Raw genomic sequence first — 25,298 nt, 5'->3', positions numbered from 1 at the left:
TTTAGAATTCTTGAACATAAAGGTGGTGCATTTGTAAGTGATGGCAAGATTAAAAGTATTGCTATCCTTGGGTGTGGCTTAGGTGAGCTAGAGGTGTAGGTCAAGGGAAGTGAATAGATTGAGGAACTGGGAGATTAGGGTGTTTGAAGGAGGATCCTTATGTATGTTGAAGTTCTCTAGTATGAGGGCAGAAACTGGAGAAGAGAGAAAGATTGTGAGTTAGTTACTGAACTTGTTGAGGACCAGCTACCAGGATTTTGCTTGAGTCGTAGATATAAATTGTATGACTCTCAAAGATGAAGAGGTTACTGAACAATGGAAGTGAAGGGGAAACCTTGAACGGGTAACGAGGAGGAAGAAGTATCCTAACTCCCTCATCTCAACCAGTGAGCTGAGAGGACTAAGTGAAGGTACAGCTAGTACTAGAAAGGGTGGCCAGGGAAGTTGTGTCTTCAAAGGGAACCAGGCCTAAATAATTGCTAGAACAAAGAAGGGAGAAGAAAGGATTTAAAATGAAGACAAGTTTCCTGTCTATGTAACAGGCACAGGACACAGTGAAAGAGGACAGTAGTGTTTGGTTGAGAGTTTGGGTAGGGAGGGTTGAGGGCAATCAGATGATGAAAGTTGGAAGATGGGGTTCAGATGATTATCTACAGTTGTTTAGAATCACTAGGATTTATAGGGCATGACAGTTCTTAATAGGTTAATCACTGGGTAAATGACACTCCTCTTCCAAGAGTAGGCTGGACATCAAGCAGACAGCTTCCATCCCTACATGGAAGGCACACAGTCAGATGGCTGGCTTCATTTCACTTTTCATCTTTCCTCCAAAAAATGGAGATTAAGCAGGAGACTGCACAGCAGACAAAAATTTTGTGCTCCACCAACTTCTTCCCTCAAATAAAACAAAGCAGGAGATGAAAGACTTGGCAGTCAAAAGGAAAGTCACTTCTCTTTCAAATTGTTTAGCAGTTTTCCCTCAGGAACACACAGGGAAAGATGAGAAGTGTATGGATGGGGCATAGAAAAGTCACTCCTCTTCTCACTTGAAGCTGGAGATCAGGCAGTTTCAGCAGAAGGTAGAAGTTTTGTGTGCAGAGACAGCCCATAGATAACAGTGAAGAGAGGTAAATCAAAATATTGTGATTAGATGAGGAAATCTCATAGGACTCAAGCATAGAAGTGGTGCATTTGTGGGTGATGGGAAGATCAAGGGAATGACCATCTTTGTGTGAGGTGAAGGAGTAAAATGAGTAATTTAGGACATTTGAGGGAGTATGTTGAAGTCCCCCAGCCTGAGGACAGGAGTTGGGGGGGAGAGAAAGATTGTCAACCAAGTACTGAACTCTGAAGTCAATGAATACAGAAAGGTAGTATCCTAGAGGGCTAAAGAATTCTGATTATATGGTTAGTATATACTGAATGAACCTCAAAGGAGGTTATTGAATGATGACAGTAAGAGACTGAGCTTAAAAGTTTCAATAGGGAGTAAAGATTATTCCAAATCCCTTAGCTCAACTGAGTTTGGAGAGTAAGGAGCAAAAATTAAGTCAGTACTGGAAAGGAAGGCTGGTGGAACGGGTGTGAAAGGAAAAGACTTAAGATGAAAGCAGAGTTGTTGTCTATGGAGCAGACATTCCACAAGACACGGTGAAAGCAATGGGTATCTTTTCCTTTTGCTTTTGGGTGTGATAGATGGAAAGGAGTGAGAATCAGGTATGAAATGGAGAATGGAATTTGAATGATGTAGAATTCAGAATCACTGGTATTGGGGGACTTTGGCCAAAAGGGAATTTGTTAATAATCAAGGAGTAAGTTCAGGTAGGTTTTCATTTTCCATAGTGGTTTGGTCTCAGAGTGCAGTTCAGGAATTCAGGCAAGGGAACCAAATGGGCTCCTTTTCCCTGTAAGGGAAGAATCTGGTGCTCAATGGAATGAGCACCTATTCCCAAGGGAGACAAAAGATCAGGCAGGAAACCTGGCACAGTGGAATGGCATCTTCCAAATACTGTCTCTTTAATTAAAATAATTTAAAACTCTATTATCTTTTTCTTCTTTGCAGAAGTTTTTTAATAATATTTTATTTTCCCCAATTACATGTTAAAACAGTTTTAAACATTTTTTTTAAGTTTTGAGGTCCAAATTCTATCCCTTCCTCCCTCTTCTTCCCTCTCCCTGAGATGGTAAGCAATCTGATATAGGCTATACATGTGCAATCATGTAAAACATTTCCACATTAGTCATTTTGTACAAGAAGACTTGAAAAGGAAGGAAAGAAAGAAGGAAGGAAGGAAGGAAGGAAGAAAGGGAGGGAGGGAGGGAGGGAGGAAGGAAGGAAGGAAGGAAGGAAGGAAGGAAGGAAGGAAGGAAGGGAGAATAGTATACTTCATTCTGTATTCAGACAATGTCAGTTCTTTCTTTGGAGGTGAGTAGCATTTTTCATCATGGGTCCTTTGGGATTGTCTTGGATCATTGTATTGCTGAAAATAGCTAAGTTGTTCACAGCTCTTCATAGTACAATATTACTGTTACTGTGTGAGGTGTTGACCTGGTTCTACTCACTTTGCTTTAAACCAGTTCCAATTTTTTTCTGAAATCATCCTGCTTTTCATTTCCTACAGCATCATAATATTCCATCATAATCATTTACCACAACTTGTTCAGGTATCCCCCAACTGATGGGCATACACTCGATTTCCAATTCTTAGCCTTCACAAAAAGAATTTCAAATAGGTCCTCTGCAAAAAGTTTCATAATCAAATTCATATAACTTTTTGAAACCTCTGACTAGGTCAGTTTATTACTCTTCCAGGGATCATTCATCTCCACAAAGGACCTCTTGATTTCCAGGGCTCTCTCTCTTGAATTCATAGTGGACTCACTTCTTTGCTACCAAAGGTCCTACTCCTTGAAGCTATTTCTTCATTCAGTTGACTCTCTTCTGTAGATATCTGGAGTGTATGTCTCTGCTCCCTGCCGGAATCAGTGTCTTTTCTTCATCAAGTAGCTCCACGTTGAAATAATATGGCCAGTATGAGGAAGGAGAAGAAAATTCCTTCTTCATTCTTGCTGCCCTCTGATACAGGCAGTCAATCAGTCAGCAAGCATTTATTAAGGATTTTCTATGTGCCAGTGTAATGATAATGCAAATGGGAAAATCTTTCTCATTCATTAATAGGTCCATGTGACCTGCTTGGATCACATGGAAGCCTAAGTCATATTTGATGGGAGGAGCTTGCTGAATGGGTGGAACAGGAAGGGTGGAGCAGGGCTGAGAGGAAGTTGGTCAGTCTAGTCAGAGATTGCAATATGGTCTCAAAATGATGCATTTCATATTTCTGCTTTTCAGCATTTGGTTGTGAAATTTTTATGCCCTAACACATCTTCAATTTTTGTGTAGGTACCATGTACCACTGAGAAAAGTTGTATTACTTTCCATCTCCATTCAACTTTCTCTAGAGATGTACCATAGCTAACTTTCCTAAAACTCTATTCATCTCTTTTTTTCTTGTTTATTTTGTGATTAGATTTGTTGAGTTCTGAGAGGGGAAGGCTGAGGTACTCCACTAGTATGGTTTTACTATTTATTTCATGCAATTCCCCTAACTTTTCTATTAAAGATTGGATGTTATATGATTTGGTGAAAATATGTTTAGTAATGACATTACTTCACTGTTCATAGCAAGATATAGTGTCCTTCCTTTTGCTTTCTTCTTTTTTCATTCTTTTGATTTCATTTGACTGATTCTTGCTATCTAATGGAGTCATTAACTTCCACTTGCCCAGTTCTAATTTTTAAGGATTTTCTTCACTGAGCTTTTGTACCTCCCTTTTCATTTGACCAATTGCAATTTTTATGGAGCCGTTTTCTTTAGTAAATTTTTGTACATCTTTTTCCATTTTTTTTGCTTCCTTTACCAAGCTACTGACTCTTTTTTCATAGTTTTATTGCATCATTCTCCTTCCTTTTACTAATTTTTTTTCTGCCTCTCTTATTTGATTTTTAAAATCATTTTTGAGCTCTTCCACAAGTTCTTTTGGGTCCTGGTACCAATTAACATTTTTCTTTGAGACTTTGCATATAGTTTTTTTTTGTTTTGTTTTGTTTTTGTGGGGGAGACACTGTTGTCTTTTTCTGAGTTTTTGTTTATATCAGCCCTGTCACCATAGTAATGTTCTCTGGTTGAGTTCTTTTGCTTTTTTCTAATTTTTCCAGTTTATTTCTTGATTCTGTGCCTGGGGTGGAGGGGGCACTGTCCTAAGCTTCAGGTTTTTTATGATGCTATTTTCAGAGCTAGCTTTGTGCATCTGTAAGTTTTCAGTTTTTTCAAAGTGGTATGCTTACAGGAGAGGTGTGTTTACTGCTTTCCTGGCCTGTTTTCTGATCTATGAGTGACCACAAGAAATCTTTTCTGCCCTGGAACTGTGACCAGGATGCCTGCTCTTCTATGGCTGCCCCCTCAACAGCCCTTTAAGTATTGCACTGCTCACCTCTTGGTGTGAAGAAGGGGCTAGAAAAGGTGCCCTTAAAATTATCTAATTACCCCACACTGGCCTGATTACTGCAGCAGGCAGGGAATCTCGCTCTGTGGTTAAATCACACAAAAAAAAATGTCTATAAAGGTCTGCAAATATGATTCTACTCACCATCAGCACAAGGAATGTGTCCACATTTATAGACAACACAAAATCCAGCAGACCTGAAAGATGAACAGCTCTTGTTGTAAGAGAACCCAGTAGATATCACATCCAAATAGCAGCCCTGAGTGAAACAAGGCTGGCAAATGAAGGCCAGCTCACTGAAGCTGGATACATGTTTTTTTCTGGAATGACTGTAGTGAAAGGGAGCACCATGAAATTGGCAATGGTTTTGCAATCAAAGCTAATTTAGTCAACAAGAGTGCATGCCTACAAAAGGAGTGAACAACAGGCTCATGACAATGAGAGTGCCACTTCCAAGAAAATGTCATGCCACCACGGTTATGAAGACCTGGAGACCCTTATCAACAGAGGGAAAAATTTATAATTCTGAGGGACTTTAATGCTAGAGGAAGCTCAGATTACTAGACTTGGCAAGAGGTCCTAGGGAGAAATGGAGTTGGAAACAGCAACAGCAATGGTCACTTACTACCATAGGCTTGTGCATCTCATGACCTTCTCATGACCAAGACTGTCTTCTGTTTACCTAAACTCAGTAAAACTGATGTACCCTTGGATGCACCCTTGCAGCTAAGCTAGGATGACCTAGCTTAGTTATTTAAAGGCCTCAGGTGCATGTCCAACTTTTACTCCACCTAATGAGAAATACCCTTTCTGTCAGAGAAAGGTTTTCACACTTCATAAAGAGATTTTTCGGTGTTGATACATTAATACTATATTACCTCTATTATCTATTCTCTGCTTTCTGAAACTATATTGATGGAGGAAAAAGAGAACAACTTCTTCTTCCCCTTTATACATGCCTTATCTCTCAACTGGACTTTCTGTGAATTCTGAGAGAAATTATTATTTTACTACTAATGACCAATTATTAAATTTGGATCCAGGCTTTTCTCCTCATTTCCTCAGTTAGGGTCCAGGCCTTGTAGATGGTCAGTCAGTCTCTGAAAGACATGACTGAGTGATGAGATTGCTGTAATCCTCAGTGCTCCTAGATCTTGGTTCTGACCCCACATAACTAAGAGACCTTACTTCTTTTTAAAGTGTGAATAGAATCCAGTCTGGGTGACTTCTTGCCCTGAGGAAATGGGTTCCTGTCCTTGTAACCCTCCTTTAGAATTTAGGGTGACCCAGTTCATGAAGAAGAAAACTAACCAGAGTGGTCTGGATGGAGATGGAGTCCCCTGTCCCAGATTGCTGGAGGCAGCTGAGTTTCATGATCAAGACTCAGCAGAAGAATTTCTAAAATTTCTCATTAAATATCCACCAATCATGGTTTATTTTTACTTGTTAGCGGCATCCCCTTTTCCAAAAGTACATTAAAGGCTTTCAACCTCTCCGTGGTTTTGTCTTTTGTTTTGTGAGAGAAACCATTGATCATCAACTTAATTATTAGCTAAGCCTAATTAATAAATTGATTGTTAATTACCCAGAAACTCTGTCCCTTGGGTTTTTCATTCATTACACTCCTAAAGGCAGGAACGATGTATTAAATGAATCTAATGGCCTCCTGAGAATCTAATACTGTTCTACCTACCTTGTGTGTATTCAGTAAATGTCTTGAGTAAATCACCCAAGAGTAGCATACAATAGACATACATAAGATCAGACATAGGGCTCCCTCAAAAGGAGCTGAGAAAGTTTAGTATGCTTAGAAGGATTAAACAACATGAAGTAATGGATAGAGAACCATCTCCAAAGCCAGAAAGAACTGATTTCATGTCCAACTTCTAATATTTACTGGCTGTATGATGGGGGCAAGTTATTTAACTTCTTGGGAATTTCCTCACCTGAGAGTTCCTTGTAACAATGAAATAACAGATCCAGTCAATATCCTATAGTTAGAAGTATTATAGAAATATCCAAGGATTCATTGATAGAAACTGTTGCCAATCACACCTATCAACATGCTGAGATATTTTAAGAATCAGTCTTTACTATATATGTTGAACATAGATTCAGGGTATCTATAATTTACCACTGAAAAATAGACAAAGTTTTCCTAAGGCTTATATGGGTACATTTGAGAAAGATGGGGAAGGGAGTGGAGATACAACTGCCAAAAGGGAAAAGTAAAGATTTGTACTTCAAAAATAGGCTTGTAAAATTTATAGCAAGCAAATGGGAAGGAAAGAGGTTTACATATCAAATATAGCAAAGGAGGGAAACTACATCTGATAAATTGACATGGGAATTAGTCTATCAAATAGCGTTTTCTTTTAATGGAGCCAGAGTTCTTTTGCCCCTAACCAGGGAATTATTTTGAGTTTATTACTGAAAGTCTTAGTTAAATTCCATACTATAAAGAAAGTCTCAGTCAACTACATGATTTTCCTTATAAATAAAATGACAGTGCTGGAATCAAGTAGGGAATTTTAAAAACTTAAGATAGAAGTATTTAATTTTCTAAATCAAAATCTTGGATTTAAGGCTCTTTTCCTCTCCTATTAGATAACGCATTTCCTATTATATAATGATTCACATTTACATAGCATTTTAAAATTTACAAAGAATTTCTTCCACAAAATGCCCAAGTTAAATAGCACACTGTTATTATCCCCATTTTGCTGATGATTTGCCACTAACGTGTTCACTGATCTCAAGTTCAGTCCTCAATTCACTAAAACTCTCATTAAATGGATTTTTTTTTTAAACTGCCACCAAAGTAATTACTATTTCAAAATACCAAAACTTTGTTTTTTACCAAAAACACTTAGCAAATGTCACAAACTGGGACAGGTAGAGGGTGCACTGGATAGAGTGTCAGGTCTGGAGTCAGGAAAACTCATCTTCCTAAGTTCAAATCTAGCCTCAGACACTTAGTAGCTGTGTGACCTTGGACAAGTCACACAGATTCCTCATCTGTAAAATGTACTGGAGAAGAAAGTGGTAAACCACCCTAGTATCTTTGCCAAGAAAACCCCAAATGGGGTCACAAGTAGCCACATATATGCCTGAAAATTACTCAACAACAAAAATGATGTTACAAAACTAAAGAACTAACAATACTTTGTCTATACCAACTACTAGTCTAGGACAAACTCTATAAGTAGACTGTTCTTTCTTCTACCCATTTAATGAAGATATTTTCAAATTTTTCATAGCACCTTGCCAGCATCTTTTCTTTGTCTTTATCACATTCTTTCTTCTATCATAGTTATCTCAATAATCATTTTCTCCAATACTGGAATACAAACACTTTGAATTAATATCCTATTTCACTTCTGCAACTTCATTGTTTTATACATGTTAGGTATATAATGTTTATTAAACTAAAATGTTCTTTCAATATCTCTAGAACACAGAAATATCAAATATAATAATTTTTTTCAAAAATATCCTCAGCCTTCCACCATGTTTTATGCCTGTCTCCATCTGTTTCTTTTTACTACAGGGTTAAAATTTTAAATATTTCTTCACTTATTGATGTTGGCAATTAAAACTTAAAATTATCTAGACAGTCTCCTACTGGTTTTTTATGTTTTCATTCAATTAGTCATTCACAATGGCAATCATATGCATTGAAGTGCTTTTGTGTGAACTCAGTTTGAAGAGTAGGGAAATGTTAGTTTTAAATGAAATAGCATTATGGAGATAAGAAAAAATCTTTACTACCACCTAAGTCATATTGCACAAAATCCATTTCATTTTGAAGACTAATTGTTTTTATTAAAATGTTTTATTATTCCATGATTTCGTCTTAACATGGTATTATAATATTTTACTTTGTACTGTTGATCTTAGGAATCTCATACCAGAGTACCTTTAAAACATTAACGAGTAATCCCCTCCCTGTGTAATTAATAAAGTCAATAATGAGTATTATTAAATTCATTTTCATGGTGGAGAGCTGAGATTCAGTGAAATAAGATGATTTATCCAAAGTCACATGGTAATTAAATAGCAAAACCTGATAATCAATAAAAAATGATTTATTGAGTTTTTATATGCCTAGTATTAAATTGATATATATTGATGTAATTTCTGAATTCTTATCCAGGCATTTGTCCAAAGGCAGTCATCTCTATTTACCTTTCATATTAGGAATATGACTTCATTGTAACTAATCATAGTTGATATTTCGTTCAAAGTCGGACTACAATATTTATGGATATACAACATAAAAACGACATAGTCTATAGAATCTGAGAAGTTGAATTTAGGGCTAACAAAGCAATTTTTTCATTTTTTATTTTCTTACTATTTTCTTCACTGGTAATCCAAACAATTTTAATAAGGCCATATCACATAAAAAAGGTAGTACATAAAAGAGTAGATTCTTCATTTCTTGGGCAGAGCTGGCTACTTTGGAGTACATTTTTTTGTTTTAACAGGAAAACAAAGATTCAGCCCCTATTGTCAATAACTAGCTTGTAAAATTCTCAAGGCACTCAGAATTGCTAAGTCATTGAAAACTTTGCCTGGAATATCAGCTTTTGACATTATTAATAACCTCTCTAATGATAATATAAGCCAAGTAATCCAGATCCACACAGTCAGCCTAGATAAAACATCTCCAGATATCATATTCAAGTAAAATAGCAATACTATACAAGTCACCCACAAAACTATCTTTGTTTTATGCTTTTTCTTCTATTGAGGTATGTATGAAATTTTAATAGATCAAACAGTTATTGCCAGTTTCATGCCACCAAAAGGCACATTTTAAGATTCTTTGCCCACACTTTACCCTGCTGTGTTGAAAAGTTTACTTGTTTTATTTAAGTTAGAAATGTGATAAAGCTATTGCTTGAATACCATGCTGAGTAGTGCAATTGAAATGACCCAGAGGAGAAAGAGATAAGCCACTTTATTACTCACTTTATTATTGCTTCTAGCTAGGGGTTTGAAACTGAAAAAGAGAGCTATTGATTCATTTTTATAACTTCTCAGAGTAGAGAATATGCAATAACCAAGTTTTCTATGGGTAATGAGTTAGCAACAATTGCTAGGCAGTTAATTGGCTGACCTGGCATTAAAGTAGGCATCCAGTATTACAGCCTCGTTTGAAAGGAATGCTACTTTTCTAGAAAGGAAAGACTAGAAATTATTGTCCTAAATGGGACAATAAACTAACACACACAAAGGTGGGCGGGGGGTGGGGGTAAAAGAAACTGTCAGGGTAGCTTGCCTGCTGCCCAGCCACAATATTATTTGTCTAACCCTCCTCATCTTCTGAGTCCTGATAGAATCAGCTGCCCCATTCACTGTACCACATCTACTTTCAGGGAAGCTTCTTTTTGTCTTCCCACAAATTTAAAAAAAAATGGAAGGAGTAATCTTTTAAGTTAAAGTCAGCCATCAGTTGTACAGAAGTCCCTAGGGGTGGGCCAGAAGGATGCTGGAGAATTTCTACCTGAACCATCAGGCATTCATCTTTATGACTGCATTGGTTATGGCCAACACAAAGCAACATTGTATGTTATTAATTTAAAATTTACATATACTACTATGTTTTTTACATTATAAAATGAAAAATTAGTATTAAATGGATGCTAGAAAGGTGAAATTAACAGTACTTTTAAAATAACTTAATTTTTTATTAATACTACAAAACCCCTTTTGCTCTTATCTAAAAATAAAATTTTTAGTAAGAATAATGTTATTGAGTATGCTTTATTATTTTTTGAATATTGGTTCAATACCTTGTGGTTACAATGATTTAAAGTCCTGGTCCTCAGTTCAGTTTCTTTGTAATGATTTTAATAGCATAGCTAAAAAAAATAAAAGATCCCTTACAATGATAGGTCATCCTTGACCATGCTCTTTAAATCATAATTCACTTTTCAAATCCATTCACCAATTTATTCCAAGGCCTTTGTTGAAATATTACTAGTAAATTTCTGTCTTTCTTGAAATGTATTGGTGACAGAAGAAAAGGATGCCCTCTGGAAGTCAGGTCCTAGCTATGGTGGGTGGAAATAAGGGGACTGAAGCAGGATAGATGTCACGATGGCTAGTTAGGCACTCTGTTCCTGGTGGTAGGTTTGAAGTGGGATGAAAAGGTTTGGAATTGCTGCTGTGGAGAGTGGGATAGTGAGATCTGAGTTCAAATCCTGCTTTAGACATTTACTAGCTGTGTAATCCTGGGCAAATTTCCTAATCTCTTTCAACCTCAGTTTCCTCATCTGTAAAATGGAGATAATAGCTTCTACCTTACAGAGTTCTTGTGAAGATGGAATGAGATAAAAGATAAAGATAAAAGATAAAGATAAAACATTTTGCAACCCTTAAAGGACTATGTAATCATAAATATATAAATAAAAACTAGATAAATATATCCCGTTATTACAATGATTATAGCATTAATACAGTAGTACAATTAGTACAATATTACAAGACCTGGTATTGATAGACCTTTCCTTCCTTTACTTTTTTTCATTATTACACTTAAGATTCTTTTGTTTCTGTTCTTAAATTTTTTATTTTAAACTTAAATATTAAAACTTAAAACAGAATAAGAAAAGAAAAAGAAACATATTATAAACTTAAATACAAAATCAGAAAATAAAAAAAGCATTGCCATGTACACAGTGTGTGAGAGAGGATTCAAAATATACCACAATATATTTCTATTTCAAGAAAGGCTTGCATTGTGTTCAAGTTATCTTTTCTTTGGTTGCTTGAAAGTTTTCTTTTGTTCCATGTTGTGCATTTTTAACTTTTTTCTTTTTTCCAGTCTTCCTTCCCTCCCGCCTCCAACAAGGCTACAGCTAAGCACATATATATATGTTTGTGTATATGTGCATACATACCTATACAAACATACATATATACACATACACACAAAGATATGTATAGATGGATAGATATACATAATATACACATATACATATACTTACATCTATACATATACTTAGATATCAATAATCATACTCTTATAAAGATATGTATATTCATATACATCTATGTAACTCTGTACTAAACTTATTTATCCTCTGTTTCTCTGAGAGTGGATAACCTCTTTCTTCATAAGTCCAAATCTTTCCATATCTTCCCAAGTCCACCACCTTGTCATATCCTACACCACAGCAATGTCCCAACCCTATACTGTCTAGTTACTTTAAATAGTCTAAAACAATATTGATTAATATGGCTGGCATACAGTATAGTTTCTCTGTTTTTCTCTTTTGATTAAATGTTTTAGCTTTAACTTTGTCTAAGAGCGTAATTACTACCCCTGCTTCTTTCCCTAATAAATTACACTACTGATGTTTATTTTGTGTGTATCTTTTATTTCCTATCCCTCCTGACTCCCCTACTTTACTCCTACCCACTATCTTGTCCTCCTATTACTTAACCTACCCCCCAAGGCTACCTTCCTTATCTTCCCATTACTGTTAATCTAAGCATTGTTCTATACCCCACCTTATCCTATTCTCTCATCCTCCCCTTTAAAAATTCCTCCCTTATCCTCTCTCCACTCCCTACCCCCTTAGCTTTTTCTTTCTTTCTGAATTTAAAAGGCTTTTATACTCTTCTAAACTTCATATATTGTTCCCTCTCAAACCCATGCCAGATGGAAATAGGGTTCCAGAATTACTAGCTCTCCTCCCCCATCTAATTCCTCTGTATCAGTTCTTCCTCTCTCATTTCATTTGTATAAGGTAATTACTCTTTTTACCTTTCCCTAAGTGGTTTTGCTTTTTAGCATCTCACCATACTCAGGTCTACCTCAATCTTTTATTTTTTTGTAAACTACCCAATTACTAATAACAATCTTAGACATACACTTTACATTTCCTCATATAAAAAGTAAACAGTCTGTCCTCATTGAGTTCCTTGTAATTAGTTTTTCATATGTACCCTATATTTCTCTTTGATCCTATATGTTTAATCTTCTATTAAATTCAGGGTTTCTTCTTAAACAAAATCCTGAAAGTCTGGCAATTCATGAAATGTCTGTTTCTTTTCATTCAGGATTATGCTTAACATTGCTAATATAATATTTTAAGCAGCAACCCCAGTTCTTTTGTGTTTTGATATATGGTGTTCCAAGACCTGAGATCTTTTAGTGTTGCCACTACTAGGTCTTGTGTGATTCTAATTGTGGCACCATAGTATTTAAATTGTTTTTTTCTTGTTAATTGTAATATTTTCTCCTTGAGCTGGGGATTTCAGAAATTGACAATGATATTCCTGTAAGTTTTCCTTGTAAGATCTCTTTCAGGTGGTGATTGGTGGATTTTTTTTACATTTGTACTTTCCCCTCTTGTTCTAACACTTCAGGACAATTTTCTTTAATTATTTCTATTATTATTCCATCAAGATTCTTTTTTGGTCATAACTTTCAGGTAGTTCAATTATTCTTAAATTTTCTCTTCTTGATCTATTGTCCAGATCAGTTGTTTTTCTTATGTTTCACATTTTCTTCTATTTTTTTCATTCTTTTTATTTTGTTTTATTATTCTTTGGTCTTTTATAACTTCGTTGGCTTCCCCTTGCCCAATTTTAATTTTCAAAGAGTCATTTTCTTAAGATTCTGAATCTCCTTTTCTAATTGGTTGACTTTTTTTCCATAATCTTGTTTTCCTTGAATTGTTCTTATTTTTTTTTACTTTTTCTTCAATCTCTCATTTGATTTTTAAAGTATTTTTTTAAGTTCTTCTATGAATTATTTTTGAGTAGGTGATCATTTGATGTTATTCTTTGGGGCAGGAGAGACTTTCTTTGCTTCAATATCCTCCTCTGAAAAAAAACCCCAGTCTTCTCTATTCCCACAGTAACTTTCTATGGTTGAATTCTCTCTCCTTTTCCTGTTCAATTTTTTTATTTGTAGCAGCTTATTTTTGTAATCACGTCTAATCCTGGGGTATAGGGGATGGTGCCTCCAGCCTCAGATCCTCCTTCAGTTCTCCCCTCTGACCTGGAACTGAAACCAAGAACTCCACTCTCTTGTAACTGCCCACAGCCAGCAGTGTTGCAAGGTTTTTGCATTCACTGGGTGTGTGCTGGTTCCTTCTTGTTCAGGGCTGCATCCCAGCAGAACAGCTGGGCCTTTTGTCCTTTATCAGCAAAGGTTTCCTCAATTTTCTCCTTCTCAGACTTTCTGACTCTCCACATTGTCTGGGAGGTGGAAATTCCTGTGGATGTGGCCAAGGCTACCTTTCAACCCCACTAGCCCCAAGCTTTGCTGCTTGCTGTTTCAGCAAAACTTACTTGGAGGTGTTAACTCTTCACAGGGACCAATCCTCCACCCTAGGATCCTCTCCCAGTTGTCCAAGGAGGACCACTTTTCTTCCCTAAAGTCTTGTTTATTTTTAATCCTTTTTGTTCACCCTGAGGTGCTATTTTATCTTGTTTAGCAGGGAAATCTGGAGAGTTTGGAATTTTTCTGACCTACTCCACCATCTTCCCAGAATTCTCTTACACTTGACATTCTTGACCTTTTGTTCCTCCAAATAAATTTTGTTACATTTTCTAGCTTTATAGAATACTCTTTTGGTAGTCTAATTGGTATAACATTAAATAAGTAAGTTAAATTAGATGGTGACTTACCTATGAGTAATTAATATTTCTCAAATTATTTAAATCTGTCTTTTACAAAGAGATATATAAATGAATTCCTATAGTTCCTAGATGTTTCTCAGTACTTACTCACAAATAATTTATATCTTATGTACTTTTTTAAAATAGAATTTTGCTTTCTAGCTGAATTTTCTTGCTAATATGTAAGAATGCTGAAGATTTATGTAGATTTAGTTCAATATTGCAGCTTCAATGAACTTGTTAATTATTTCAATTAATTTTAATAGCCTCTTTAGAGTGTTCTATGTAATTCATCATATCATTGGGAAAAAATTAGATAATTTTATTTCTTCTTTGCCTCTGTTTATTCCCTCAATTTCCCTTTGATTATTGCAACAGCTAGACTTTCTAGTCCAGTTTCAAATTGTAGTGATCAAAAGAGGATCCTTGCTTTACACCTTCTCTTATTAGAAAGTCTACTAAGTTTTTCATTGTATATAATGGTTGCTCTTAGTTTTAGGTAGACATTTGCTATATTAAAGTCAAGTCCATTTATTCCTACACTTTCTTATATCTTTAATAGAGGGAAGAGAAATAGAAAGGAATAAACATTTATATAGTGCCTACTATCTGCCAGATACTGTGCTAAGCACTCTTTTCCTTCAAATATTAAATTTGTTTAATCATCAATAACTTTTTGAGGTAAGTGCTGTTATTATCTCCATTTTATAGTTGAGGAAACAGAGGCAAACAGGTAAAAATGACTTGCCCAAGGTCACAGAGCTAGTTAGTTATTTAAGTAGCATTTGAATTCAAGTTTTCCTTACTCCAGACTCATGATTCCATCCACTATACCACTTAGCTACCTCAGAAACACATGCTGGATTTTTGCCAAAAGCAATTTCAGTATTTACTGACATAATCATGTTTTATTATTTATATTGTTAACATGGCATTATAGTTTTCCTTATGTTGAACCAATCCTGTATTCCTGGCATAAATCCAATTTTTTCATAGCATATAATCTTTCTAATACATTGTTATAGTGTATTTGCTAATTAAAAAATAATTGAGTCCATAATTATTAGATTATATTATTATTTTATATTAGATATAAATTATTATAGTTTTCTTTTTCTGCTTTGTTATTCTTCAGTCTGGGTGTCAAGACCATGATATAACAGGAAAATATTGGAACAGTCCTTTCTAATGCTATTATTGCAAACTCTTTATGTAATATTAGAACAAATTATTCTTTGAAGGATGGACAGAATTTACTTGTAAATTCATCTCCTACTGGAACTTTTTCTTTTGGAGTCTGTGGTTTATTCTATTATTATTTTTTTATCACTCAAATACTCTATTCTTTTGCTAATATTTGTATTTTAAGTTTTTGTACATATTGATCAATTTCCTCTAAATTAACAATTTTGTTACTATATACTTGGGCAAAAGAGTTTTTCATAATTTTATTTTCTCTTCAAATGCTGTGATTTTCTTTCATTTTTGATAAAATTTTATTTTCTTCCCTTTTAAAAAAAACAGATCAGTTACATCTTTATCTACTTTATCAGTTTTTTAAAATTCTTGTTTTATTTGTCAACTCAATACTTTTGTTTTTGCTTCAATTACTTATAAATCTTGGAAATCAAATTTTAGCAAAAAAATTTGCTATGGATTTTTCTCAGTTGACTATTTTGCTTCTAATTTTTTTTCTGCCTTAGATGTGCTTTTTCAGTTTTATGTAATCAAAACTGTCCATTCTGCATTCTGTGATTATTTCTATCCCTTGTGTGGTCAAGAAATCATCATCAAGAAATAGTCATAATGGTCAAAGGATATGAACAGGCAATTTTCAGAAGAAGAAATTAAAGATATCTATAATCATATGAAAAAATGCTCTAAATCACTATTGATTAGAGAGATGAAAATCAAAACAACTCTGAGGTACCACATCACACCTATAAGATTGGCAAACATGACAGAACAAGAAAATGATAAATGCTGGAGAGGATGTGGGAGAGTTGGAACACTAATTCATTGTTGGTGGAGCTGCGAGCGCATCCAATCATTCTGGAGAGCAATTTGGAACTATGCCCAAAGGGCTACAAAAATGTGCATACCCTTTGACCCAGCAATATCGCTACTAGGACTGTATCCCCAAGAGATCATAAAAATGGGAAAGGGCCCCACATGTACAAAAATATTAATAGCAGCCCTCTTTGTAGTTGCCAAAAACTGGAAGTCAAGGGGATGTCCAACAATTGGGGAATGGCTGAATAAATTATGGTATATGAATGTAATGGAGTACTATTGTGCCATAAGAAATGATGAACAAGAAGACTTCAGAGAGGCCTGGAAGGACTTATATGACCTGATGCTGAGTGAAAGGAGCAGAACCAGGAGAACTTTGTGCACAGCAACGACCACAGTGTGAGAGAGTTTTTTCTGGTAGACTTGGAATTTCGTAATAACGCAAGAACTTTTAAAAAAAAAAAAATCCCAAAGGTGGTTCTCAAGGCAAAATGCCTTCTCCACTCAGAGAAAGAAATATGGAAGTCATTCGCAAAATGTAGCAGATCATGTTTGTGTATGTGTATGTCTTTGTGTATCATGTTTGGATTTGTTATATGATTTCTTTCATTTATTTTAGTCTGACTGCATAGCATGACTATAGTGAAAATATACTCAGTAGAAAAGTATATGTAGAACCCATACAGAATTGTATGCAGTCATGGGGAGGGAGGGAGGTAGTGGGGGGGTAGGTGTGGGGGGGATAAAATCTCAATTGTATGGCAGTGATTGTTAAACATTAAAAAAGAAAAAAAAAGAAATAGTCATAGTCAGGGGTATAGACATATATAAAGGATCCCTAAAATTCAGGTGCCTCACTCAGGGAAACATGGTCCTCCTTGGTACCCAATGATACCTCATTGGTACCCATTCAAGTAAAAGTTGATTAATACCAGGTAAATTATTGATGGGGGAAGGGCACTTATATTTTTTTAAAATATATTTTTATTTATTTTGTTAAATATTTTTAATTACATTTTAACTTTGCTTTTATTTAGAGTTACAAATTTTCTGTCCCTCTGTCCCCTCCCACACTTCTTGAGAAAGTAAATCCTATGGCATTGGTCATATATGTGAAGTCATGTGAATCATATTTCCTTATTAGCCATGTTACAAAAGAAAACATGCATGTACACACAGATACATACAAGTATATGTGTAAAAACATACATGTAAGAAAAATAGATAAAGTGAAAAAAGTATACTTCAATATGCACTTAAAGTTCATCACTTCTGGATGATAGCATTTTTCATCATCCATCCTTTAGAGTTACCTTGGGTCACTGTCTTGATCAGAGTACCTAAGTCTTTCACAATTGATCATTGTTATAATATTTCTGTTAACTATGTACAATATTCTTTTGGTTCTGTTCACTTTACCTTGCATCAGTTCACTTAAGTCTTTCCAGGTTTTTCTGAAACCATTCCACTTGTAATTTCTCATATAGGGCACTTAAAATGCTGACAAAGAATCCAAAAGGGGACCTGAGTATGGTTGGTAACAAATCTCCTTTCTCATGTATTTGGCTTGCTTTTGCTTCAGTGGTTTCTCTCACCTATCTTTGGGGTCTAATTCCTTTTAGATTATTAATCACTATATGTTTAGAAGTCTTTTCTCAAATATATAAACATTTGAACCAACTTAGAAGTACTATCTCTTTGTATCTACAAAATGTTTGATTTTCAGGTTGAGTTACTCTCTACATTACCTCCTTTGAGCTTCAGACTGAAGCAAAATGCTTCTATTGGTCTCTACTCAGAAATAAACTTTCCCTCAAAATCTTTACTAAAGCCATCATTAATCACATAACATGAATTAGGAACCCTGGGATTCTTTTATGTAAAGGAAATAAAACAATTTCAAAGAAAAAAAAGAACAAGAAATAAGGAGGACTATTCATTAAGATGGAAAGCAAGGCAGAAATCAGCATCTTCTTTTAATTTCCTGCCTCCCTTTCATGGGAAGGAAGGGGAAGAGGCAAAACTAAGAAAAATTGAGGAAACTAAATGGAGTAGTTTCCTTCCCTGATTCTAAGCTATGGTAAAGGGGGCTTGGCAGGGGGGGGGGAGGGTCTATGAAGGTCTTGGATTATCTTAACAACTATAACTTTCATTCTTTTGGCCATGGTATAGCACAGCAACACCCAATTGGCTGCAACAGTAATGGCTAGTCGTAGTCTCTTAGAAGGGGAGAGCTGGAAAGCAAATATTGAGACATCTTGTGGTTTCTTGACCCTTACTTACCCACATAATAACTAGATGAAGGACCAACTCCTAAACCATGAACTCATTAACTCCTGATTCAAAGTATTGAATAGAATTCACTCTATAAATTTCTTTGTCCCAGAATGTTTTGTTTGTTCACAAAACATTACAGGAAGTCTCAATTCCAAAGTATGACCAAATAGTGGCCTGACTGACTGTCTATAGCTATAATACCTACCTCACAGTGTTATTTGGACTATTCAGTGAAGTAATGAGATATAAGAAAAGTTATAATATTAAAAGTTTGAAAACAGAGCAGCATCCACTTCTGAGACTATCAGCCCACAGATTAAATGTTTGAAAGTCATGTACTTGAAATTCTAGGAACCAAGATGGTAGAGTAAACTATAAGTGCTATCACCCTCCTCTTGTTGACCTTGAAAAATCCAGAGAATATTTCCCCAGGAAAAATCCTGGAATAGTGGAATCAGCAGAAAGGGCACAGCAACTTCTCAGCTAGGAAGGCTAGGGAGTTGGACAAGAAAAGTACCTCTTGCTGTGGCTGAAGGGGACAAGTGCAGGGCCAAGGCATCCCAGAAAGCCTCAAGTCAGCAGACCATGAGGAGATCCTGAGCCCCAGGGGGGGTTGAGCTCAAAAGCACCAACACCAGGACCCCAGGTGTGCCTTAGCACAGCCAGAAGAATTGGTTAAACACCAGCACAGTGGGGCTTCACCAGCCACTGAGCCTGCCTGTGCTCTAGCTCAGTTCTAGGGGAGGAGAACTCCTGTGGCCAGGTCACCCCTCCCCCAACTTAATGCAGTGAACTGTAGAGTAATCTTGGGGAAATTCAGAAACACTTCACCTGGTCTCAGCTTTGGCACAAAGCAGCCAACTCAGCACCAGGCAAGTTGCTGCATTATATAGCATCTAGCTGAAAGAATCAGAGGACACAACACACAAAGGCAGTAACCAGGCCTCAAGTTATCAGTACAAGAAATGTGAGACAGAGACCCCTGTGCCCCAGAAGTAAAGATCCACTTTAAAAGCCAGGAAAGAGGCAATCACTATAAGAAAGAAGCAAATCTGAAAAGCAAAGACCATAGAATCTTACTGTGGGGACAGAGAAGAACAAAATATGAATTCAGAAGAGGACAGCAATATGCCAATATCTGAAACCTCAAAAGCGAATATGATCTGGTCTCAAGTCCAAAAAGTATTTTTGGAGGAGCTCAAGAAAGATTTTAAAAGCTAAATTAGAGAAATAGAAAAAAAATTGGCCAATGATTTAAAAAATGCAATGGACAATATGAAAAAAGAATTGACTGAAGAAAACAGCTTCTTAAAAAGTAAAATTAGTCAAATGGATAAGGAAGCACAAAACCTAACTAGGAAAACTGGAAAAATGGAAAAGGAAGTACAAAAACTAACTGAAGAAAATAATTTATTAAAAATTAGAATTGGGCAAGTAGAAGCTAATGTCTCTATGAAACATCAAGAATCACTTAAAATCTAAAGAGTGAAAAAAATAGAAGAAAACATAAAATATCTCATTGGGAAAAGAACTGACCTGGGAAACAGATGTAGGAGAGAAAATCTAAGAATTATTGGTCTACTGGAAAGCAATGATGAAAAAAAGAGCTTAGACAATAAATATCTTCCAAGAAATCATCAAAGAAAACTACTCTGAGTTCCTAGATCTAGAGGGAAAAACAGTCGTTGAAAGGATTCACCAATCACCTCCTGAAAGAGACCACAAATTGAAAATACCAAGGAATAATGTTTTCAAATTCCAGAACTATCAAGTTAAGAAGAAAATACTGCAAGAAGCCAGAAAGAAACAATTCAAAAATGGAGGAACCATAGGATCACACAGGACCTTGCAACTTCTACATTAAAAGATCAGAGGGATTGGAATATGATATTCCATAATGCACAGGAGTTTGAACTACAACCAAGGATCAATTATCCAGTAAAACTGAGCATAATCTTTCAGGCAAGGTGTTGGACATTCAATGAAATAAGGGATTTCCAGATCTTCCTGCTGAAAAAGCCAGAGCTCAATAGAAAACGTGATCTTCAAATAAAGACTTAAGGGGGGATGAGGTGGGGTGGAGGGGAGGCAAAAAAAAAACAACCTTGCTATTCAATATAGGCAAACTGTTTACATCCCTATATAAGAAGATGATACTTGTTAATCTTGAGAATTGTATATTTATTATGACATTTAAAAGGGATATACATAGATAGAAGTAGTGGGTATAAATTAACTGATGTGATGATAAAACATGAACACAATTACAGAATTGGTTCAATATTAGGAAAATTAATATTGATCAGTATTATTATTATCAGCAACAAAACTGACAGAAACCACGTGATTATCTCAATAGATGCAGGAAAAGCTTTTAAGAAAATACAACACACATTCCTATTGAAAACACTGGAGAGCATAGGAATAAATGGAGCCTTTCTTAAAATAATAAGTAGTATCTACCGAAAATCATCAGCAATTATTATATGTAATGGGGATAAGCTAGATGCGTTTCCAATAAGATTGGGGGGTGAAACAAGGATGTCCATTATCACCACTGTTATTCAATATGGAGGCTCATGGGTAGGCCAAGCTAATATAATAAAAATGACAATTCTACCTAAATTAGTTTACTTATTCAGTGCCATACCAATCAAACTACCAGATAATTATTTTCTAGAGATAGAAAAAAATAATATCAAAATTCATTTGGAAGAACAAAAGGTCTCAAATGTAAAGGGAATTCATGACAAGAAATGCTAGTGAAAGTGACCTAGCCATATCAGATCTCAAATTGTATTATAAAGCAGTAATCATCAAAACCACTTGGTACTGTCTAAGATATAGAGGGGCAGATCAGTGGAAATAGGTTAGGTACACAAGACACAGTAGTCAATGATTATAGCTTGGGTTTGATAAACCCAAGCACCAGAGCTTCTGGGAAAATAACTCACTGTTTGACAAAAACTGCTGGGAAAACTGAATAACAGGGTGGTAGAAAGTGGGCATACACCAATGCCTGGAATGGTACACCAGAATAAAGTCCAAATGGATACATGGTCTAGGTATAAAGGCCGATACTATAAACAAATGATGAGAGCAAGGAATAGTGCATCTGTCAGATTTATGGCGAATTGATAAATTCATGACTAAAGATTTGAAAACAGCTTCTATATAATTGGGAAAATATTATTTAAAAAGGAAAAGTTACTAAATTTTTCATATGCTTTCCACTAGGATTTTTTCCTATAGATGTATTGACTGTGTCCCTCCTTCCTTTAAGTCTCAAATAAAATCTCATCTACAGGAGACCTTTTCCAATCCCACTTAATTATAATGCCTTTCCTCCCTTATTTCCTAATTATCCTACATATAATGTATTTGTACATATTTGTTTGTTATCTTTCTCATTTGATAATGAGCCTCTTGAGGGCAGGGACTATCTCTTGCTTCTTTTTGTATGGCCAGTGCTTAGCACATTGTTACTAGATAGTAGGAGCTTAATAGATATGTATTGATTTACTATAAGCAAAGATATATATGCAAAATGTTTCACATAACCAGTATTTGTAATAAGAAAAAAGTAGAAACAAATTTGTGACCAGCTATTGGGAAATGGCTAATGACTGCAATAATAATTGCATTAAAGCAATAATAAAGTCATTTTTAAATATAATGGTGAATGCTACCAGATTAAAAGACAATCCTCTCTTTTGTGTTATTAAATAAGTTTTTTTAAAGGTAATATTTTTTTAGGGTATTTGGGTGCTGGTTGAATTAAAACAAAATGTATCAATAAATTCAATATGTTTTCTACTAAACTCCCTTTCCAATGTAGTCATCATGTATTCCCCTTATACCTGCCTTCACCCAACTTCCCTGTTTCTGCTGATGATACTGCCATCTTCTGTTACTTGGGTTTGAAAATTTAGAGTAATTTTTGTCTCTTCCATGAGCCAATATATATAAAGTGTTTTGGAGGCTTTAAGGTGCTATGTTAATGTCAGTTATTTTATTATTCTCTCTGCTCCTTAATTGTATTTTTTCATTTTCCTTTCCTAGACTTCCCTTTAGTCATTCCCCATATCTCAAATAACCTTTTTTCCCCCAAGCCTTTTCTGTCTTTCTCCCATGAAACAGTTCTCAATTCTATGGAAAGGAACAATGAGCTGGGTCTGGAACTAAATAGAAGAATGAGAGTAAGCTGGATTCTCTTTGGGAAATTGCAAAATTCTGATGAACCCAAGCTTCTGAAGAAAAAAATCATTTTAAAAATACCAGTATTCTTCCAGTATTACTGTATGACTACAAGGCATGGAACACTATTGTCTCCAAAGAATTGAAGTTGAGCATTGCCCAAGAGGGTAATGGATACTAATATAATAGATATGAATGGGCTTTTCCACATTATAAATACAAAATTACACAGAAGTGGTAAAGATGCTATCAATATAGCTAAAAAAGAAAGTGCCAGTGTGGTGGTGAGGGTAAAGAATAGCTCTGTCTATTGTGACATCAAGAAAATGTGAAAAAGGCCCTTACTCTTCAGGAGGTTGAACTTTTGGGAGGAAATATATCAGATCATCTAGACATGGAAAAGACTGTAGTGGTTATGTCATCAAATTCTTTCATCCTATAAATGAGAAAACCAGGGCCCTGAGAGGTAAAATGACTTACAAGATTGCCCAGAGAGTAAGTGGTAGAATTCAGGTTCTGTGACTCCAAATTCAGTATGTTTTCCACTGAACTATTTCCCCCTTATAAGTTCCACTCAACTTCCTTATTTCTGTTGATGGTACCATCATCTTCTCAGTTATCCAAGTTTGAAAATTTAAAGTAATTTTTATCTGTTCCATTCTCTACACTCAGTTACTATTATTGTTAAGTAGAATTCATTTCTTTCTCTTTACAAACTACTCTATTTCAGGTGTTCATCACCTCTTGCCCAAACTATTTTAAAGCCTTAAACCTAATGCTTCTGCTTTTAGTTTGAAGCTCATAAAATTATAGCTATATCTACTACTCCACCTAAAAGCAGGAAAGAACAAAAAGACAAAAACTAGTGGCCACACGATGGCTCTCCCTATTAGGGAGGGTCAGAGGCCTCTCTCCTTACTCAGAGATTTACAGTAAGTATGTCTTTCTTCAGATGTCCATCAGTAAAAAGAAACCTTTTGTATGCATGCTTAATTCTGGCTCAGTAGCCTAGTAAAGAGGTGCTCTCTTTACCTTGAGGTAAGTGGAGGAAATATCTTTTCCAGAGTTCACTTTAGAGATTGACTCAAGCCAAACATTCTGTGTGTGTCAGTAAGGTCTGAACTCTCATTAGTCCCTGTAGTGCCAATGCAATATTCACAGTACCCATAGCAGTCATGAATATCATGGCACAATTCAGAATCACAAAATACCACAGATTCTTCACACAGAAGGCAGAACCAAAACATTTATTCAGACCCAAATCCATCTCAGCAACAAAAATCTATACACGATAACAATGCAGAGGACAACACTATCCCCAAGCCTTCCCCCTCCTAGGCTTCCCACAAACCAGGTTCATTACATTCATCACAAGCAGGCTCTCTTAAACAAAATCACAAACACCAAATCTCTCATGCAAGCCTGCATCCTTCCTAGCTTTGACTGCTCTCAAGACTAACTTCCTCTCTAGCTCTGTCTTTTCCTACTCCACCCATTCAGCAATCTCCTTCCACCACAGGCTCCATGTGACTTAATGGGCCTTTTAATGAATAGGAAAGATTTTCCAATTCACATTACCATTACAGTTTCCATTACACAAACTTTAAACTATTTCCAAAAACCTTAATGCAGTTCTGATCATATCACTCCCCCATTCAAGAATCTTTAGTGGCTTTATATTGGCTCTTGAAAAAGATAAAAAATGCTTGACATTAAAGTTCCTTCAACCACTTTTCCAAATTTATTTCATATTATTAAGCTTCTAAAGATTGGGGAAGCAGGGGTCCAGTTCCTGAATTGATGAAGTAGCAAGGTACTCTGAAAAAAAAAAAACCAGACAGAAAACAGTATGTTCTAGGGAAGTAAAACTACCGCCACTACCTTAACCACTATCTCCCTTGTGGTGGCAGCTCAAGATTCTGAACCCAAATGCATTAAAAACAATAGTGCTTCTAGCCACTTGTGCTAGGCAATTTTGGGGGAAGCAATCCCTATGGAAATATAGCCCAACAATTGCTCCTGCAGGTGCTATACATTGATATGGTGAATGAAAACCCAGAAATGAAAGTTCTTGCTACCAAAGTCCATGACACTGTGAAATAATTCAACATCAGAAACTGTTATCATTTTATCAGTGGAAACGACATTAAAAAGAGACACTAATATCTGCTTTGCCACTATGTCCTAAGAACCATTGGATTTTTCCATTGAATTTGCAGGTGAAACCTTCTATATGTGTTGTCCCCTTCATTAGAATGTGAGCTCCTTGAGAGCAAGGACTTTCTTACTTTTCTATTTAGCACAGTGTTTTGTATGTAGTAAGCACTTAGCAAATATTTATTTCATTAATTCAGACCAGCAGTGAAACAACCATGTAGCCAAGGTCCTAAGTCCTAGAAGCAAGGTCACATCTCTTAGCCATGTGACATTCAGAAGTGACTTTACTGGAGACAAACATTTTGTAGAAATTGCTTTAAGTTTGAAGTCACTTTCCCTATGGAACAATGTAGTATAGGGGACTAGGTTTTGGGGGAGTGGTTTATACTTCTGTTTCTGCTTTATCTTCTCAGTATATATTCCCTTGTAAAAGCAATTCGACATCAACTGGTTAAATGAAATATTACACTGATATAAGAGATAAGCTGCAAGATACAAATTCTAAC

The sequence above is a fragment of the Notamacropus eugenii genome, chromosome 3, assembly GCF_028372415.1.
Source record: "Notamacropus eugenii isolate mMacEug1 chromosome 3, mMacEug1.pri_v2, whole genome shotgun sequence".
NCBI classification, from domain to species: Eukaryota; Metazoa; Chordata; class Mammalia; order Diprotodontia; family Macropodidae; genus Notamacropus; species Notamacropus eugenii.
The sequence above is the reverse complement of the archived record's forward strand: the minus strand, read 5'-3'. Positions refer to the sequence as shown.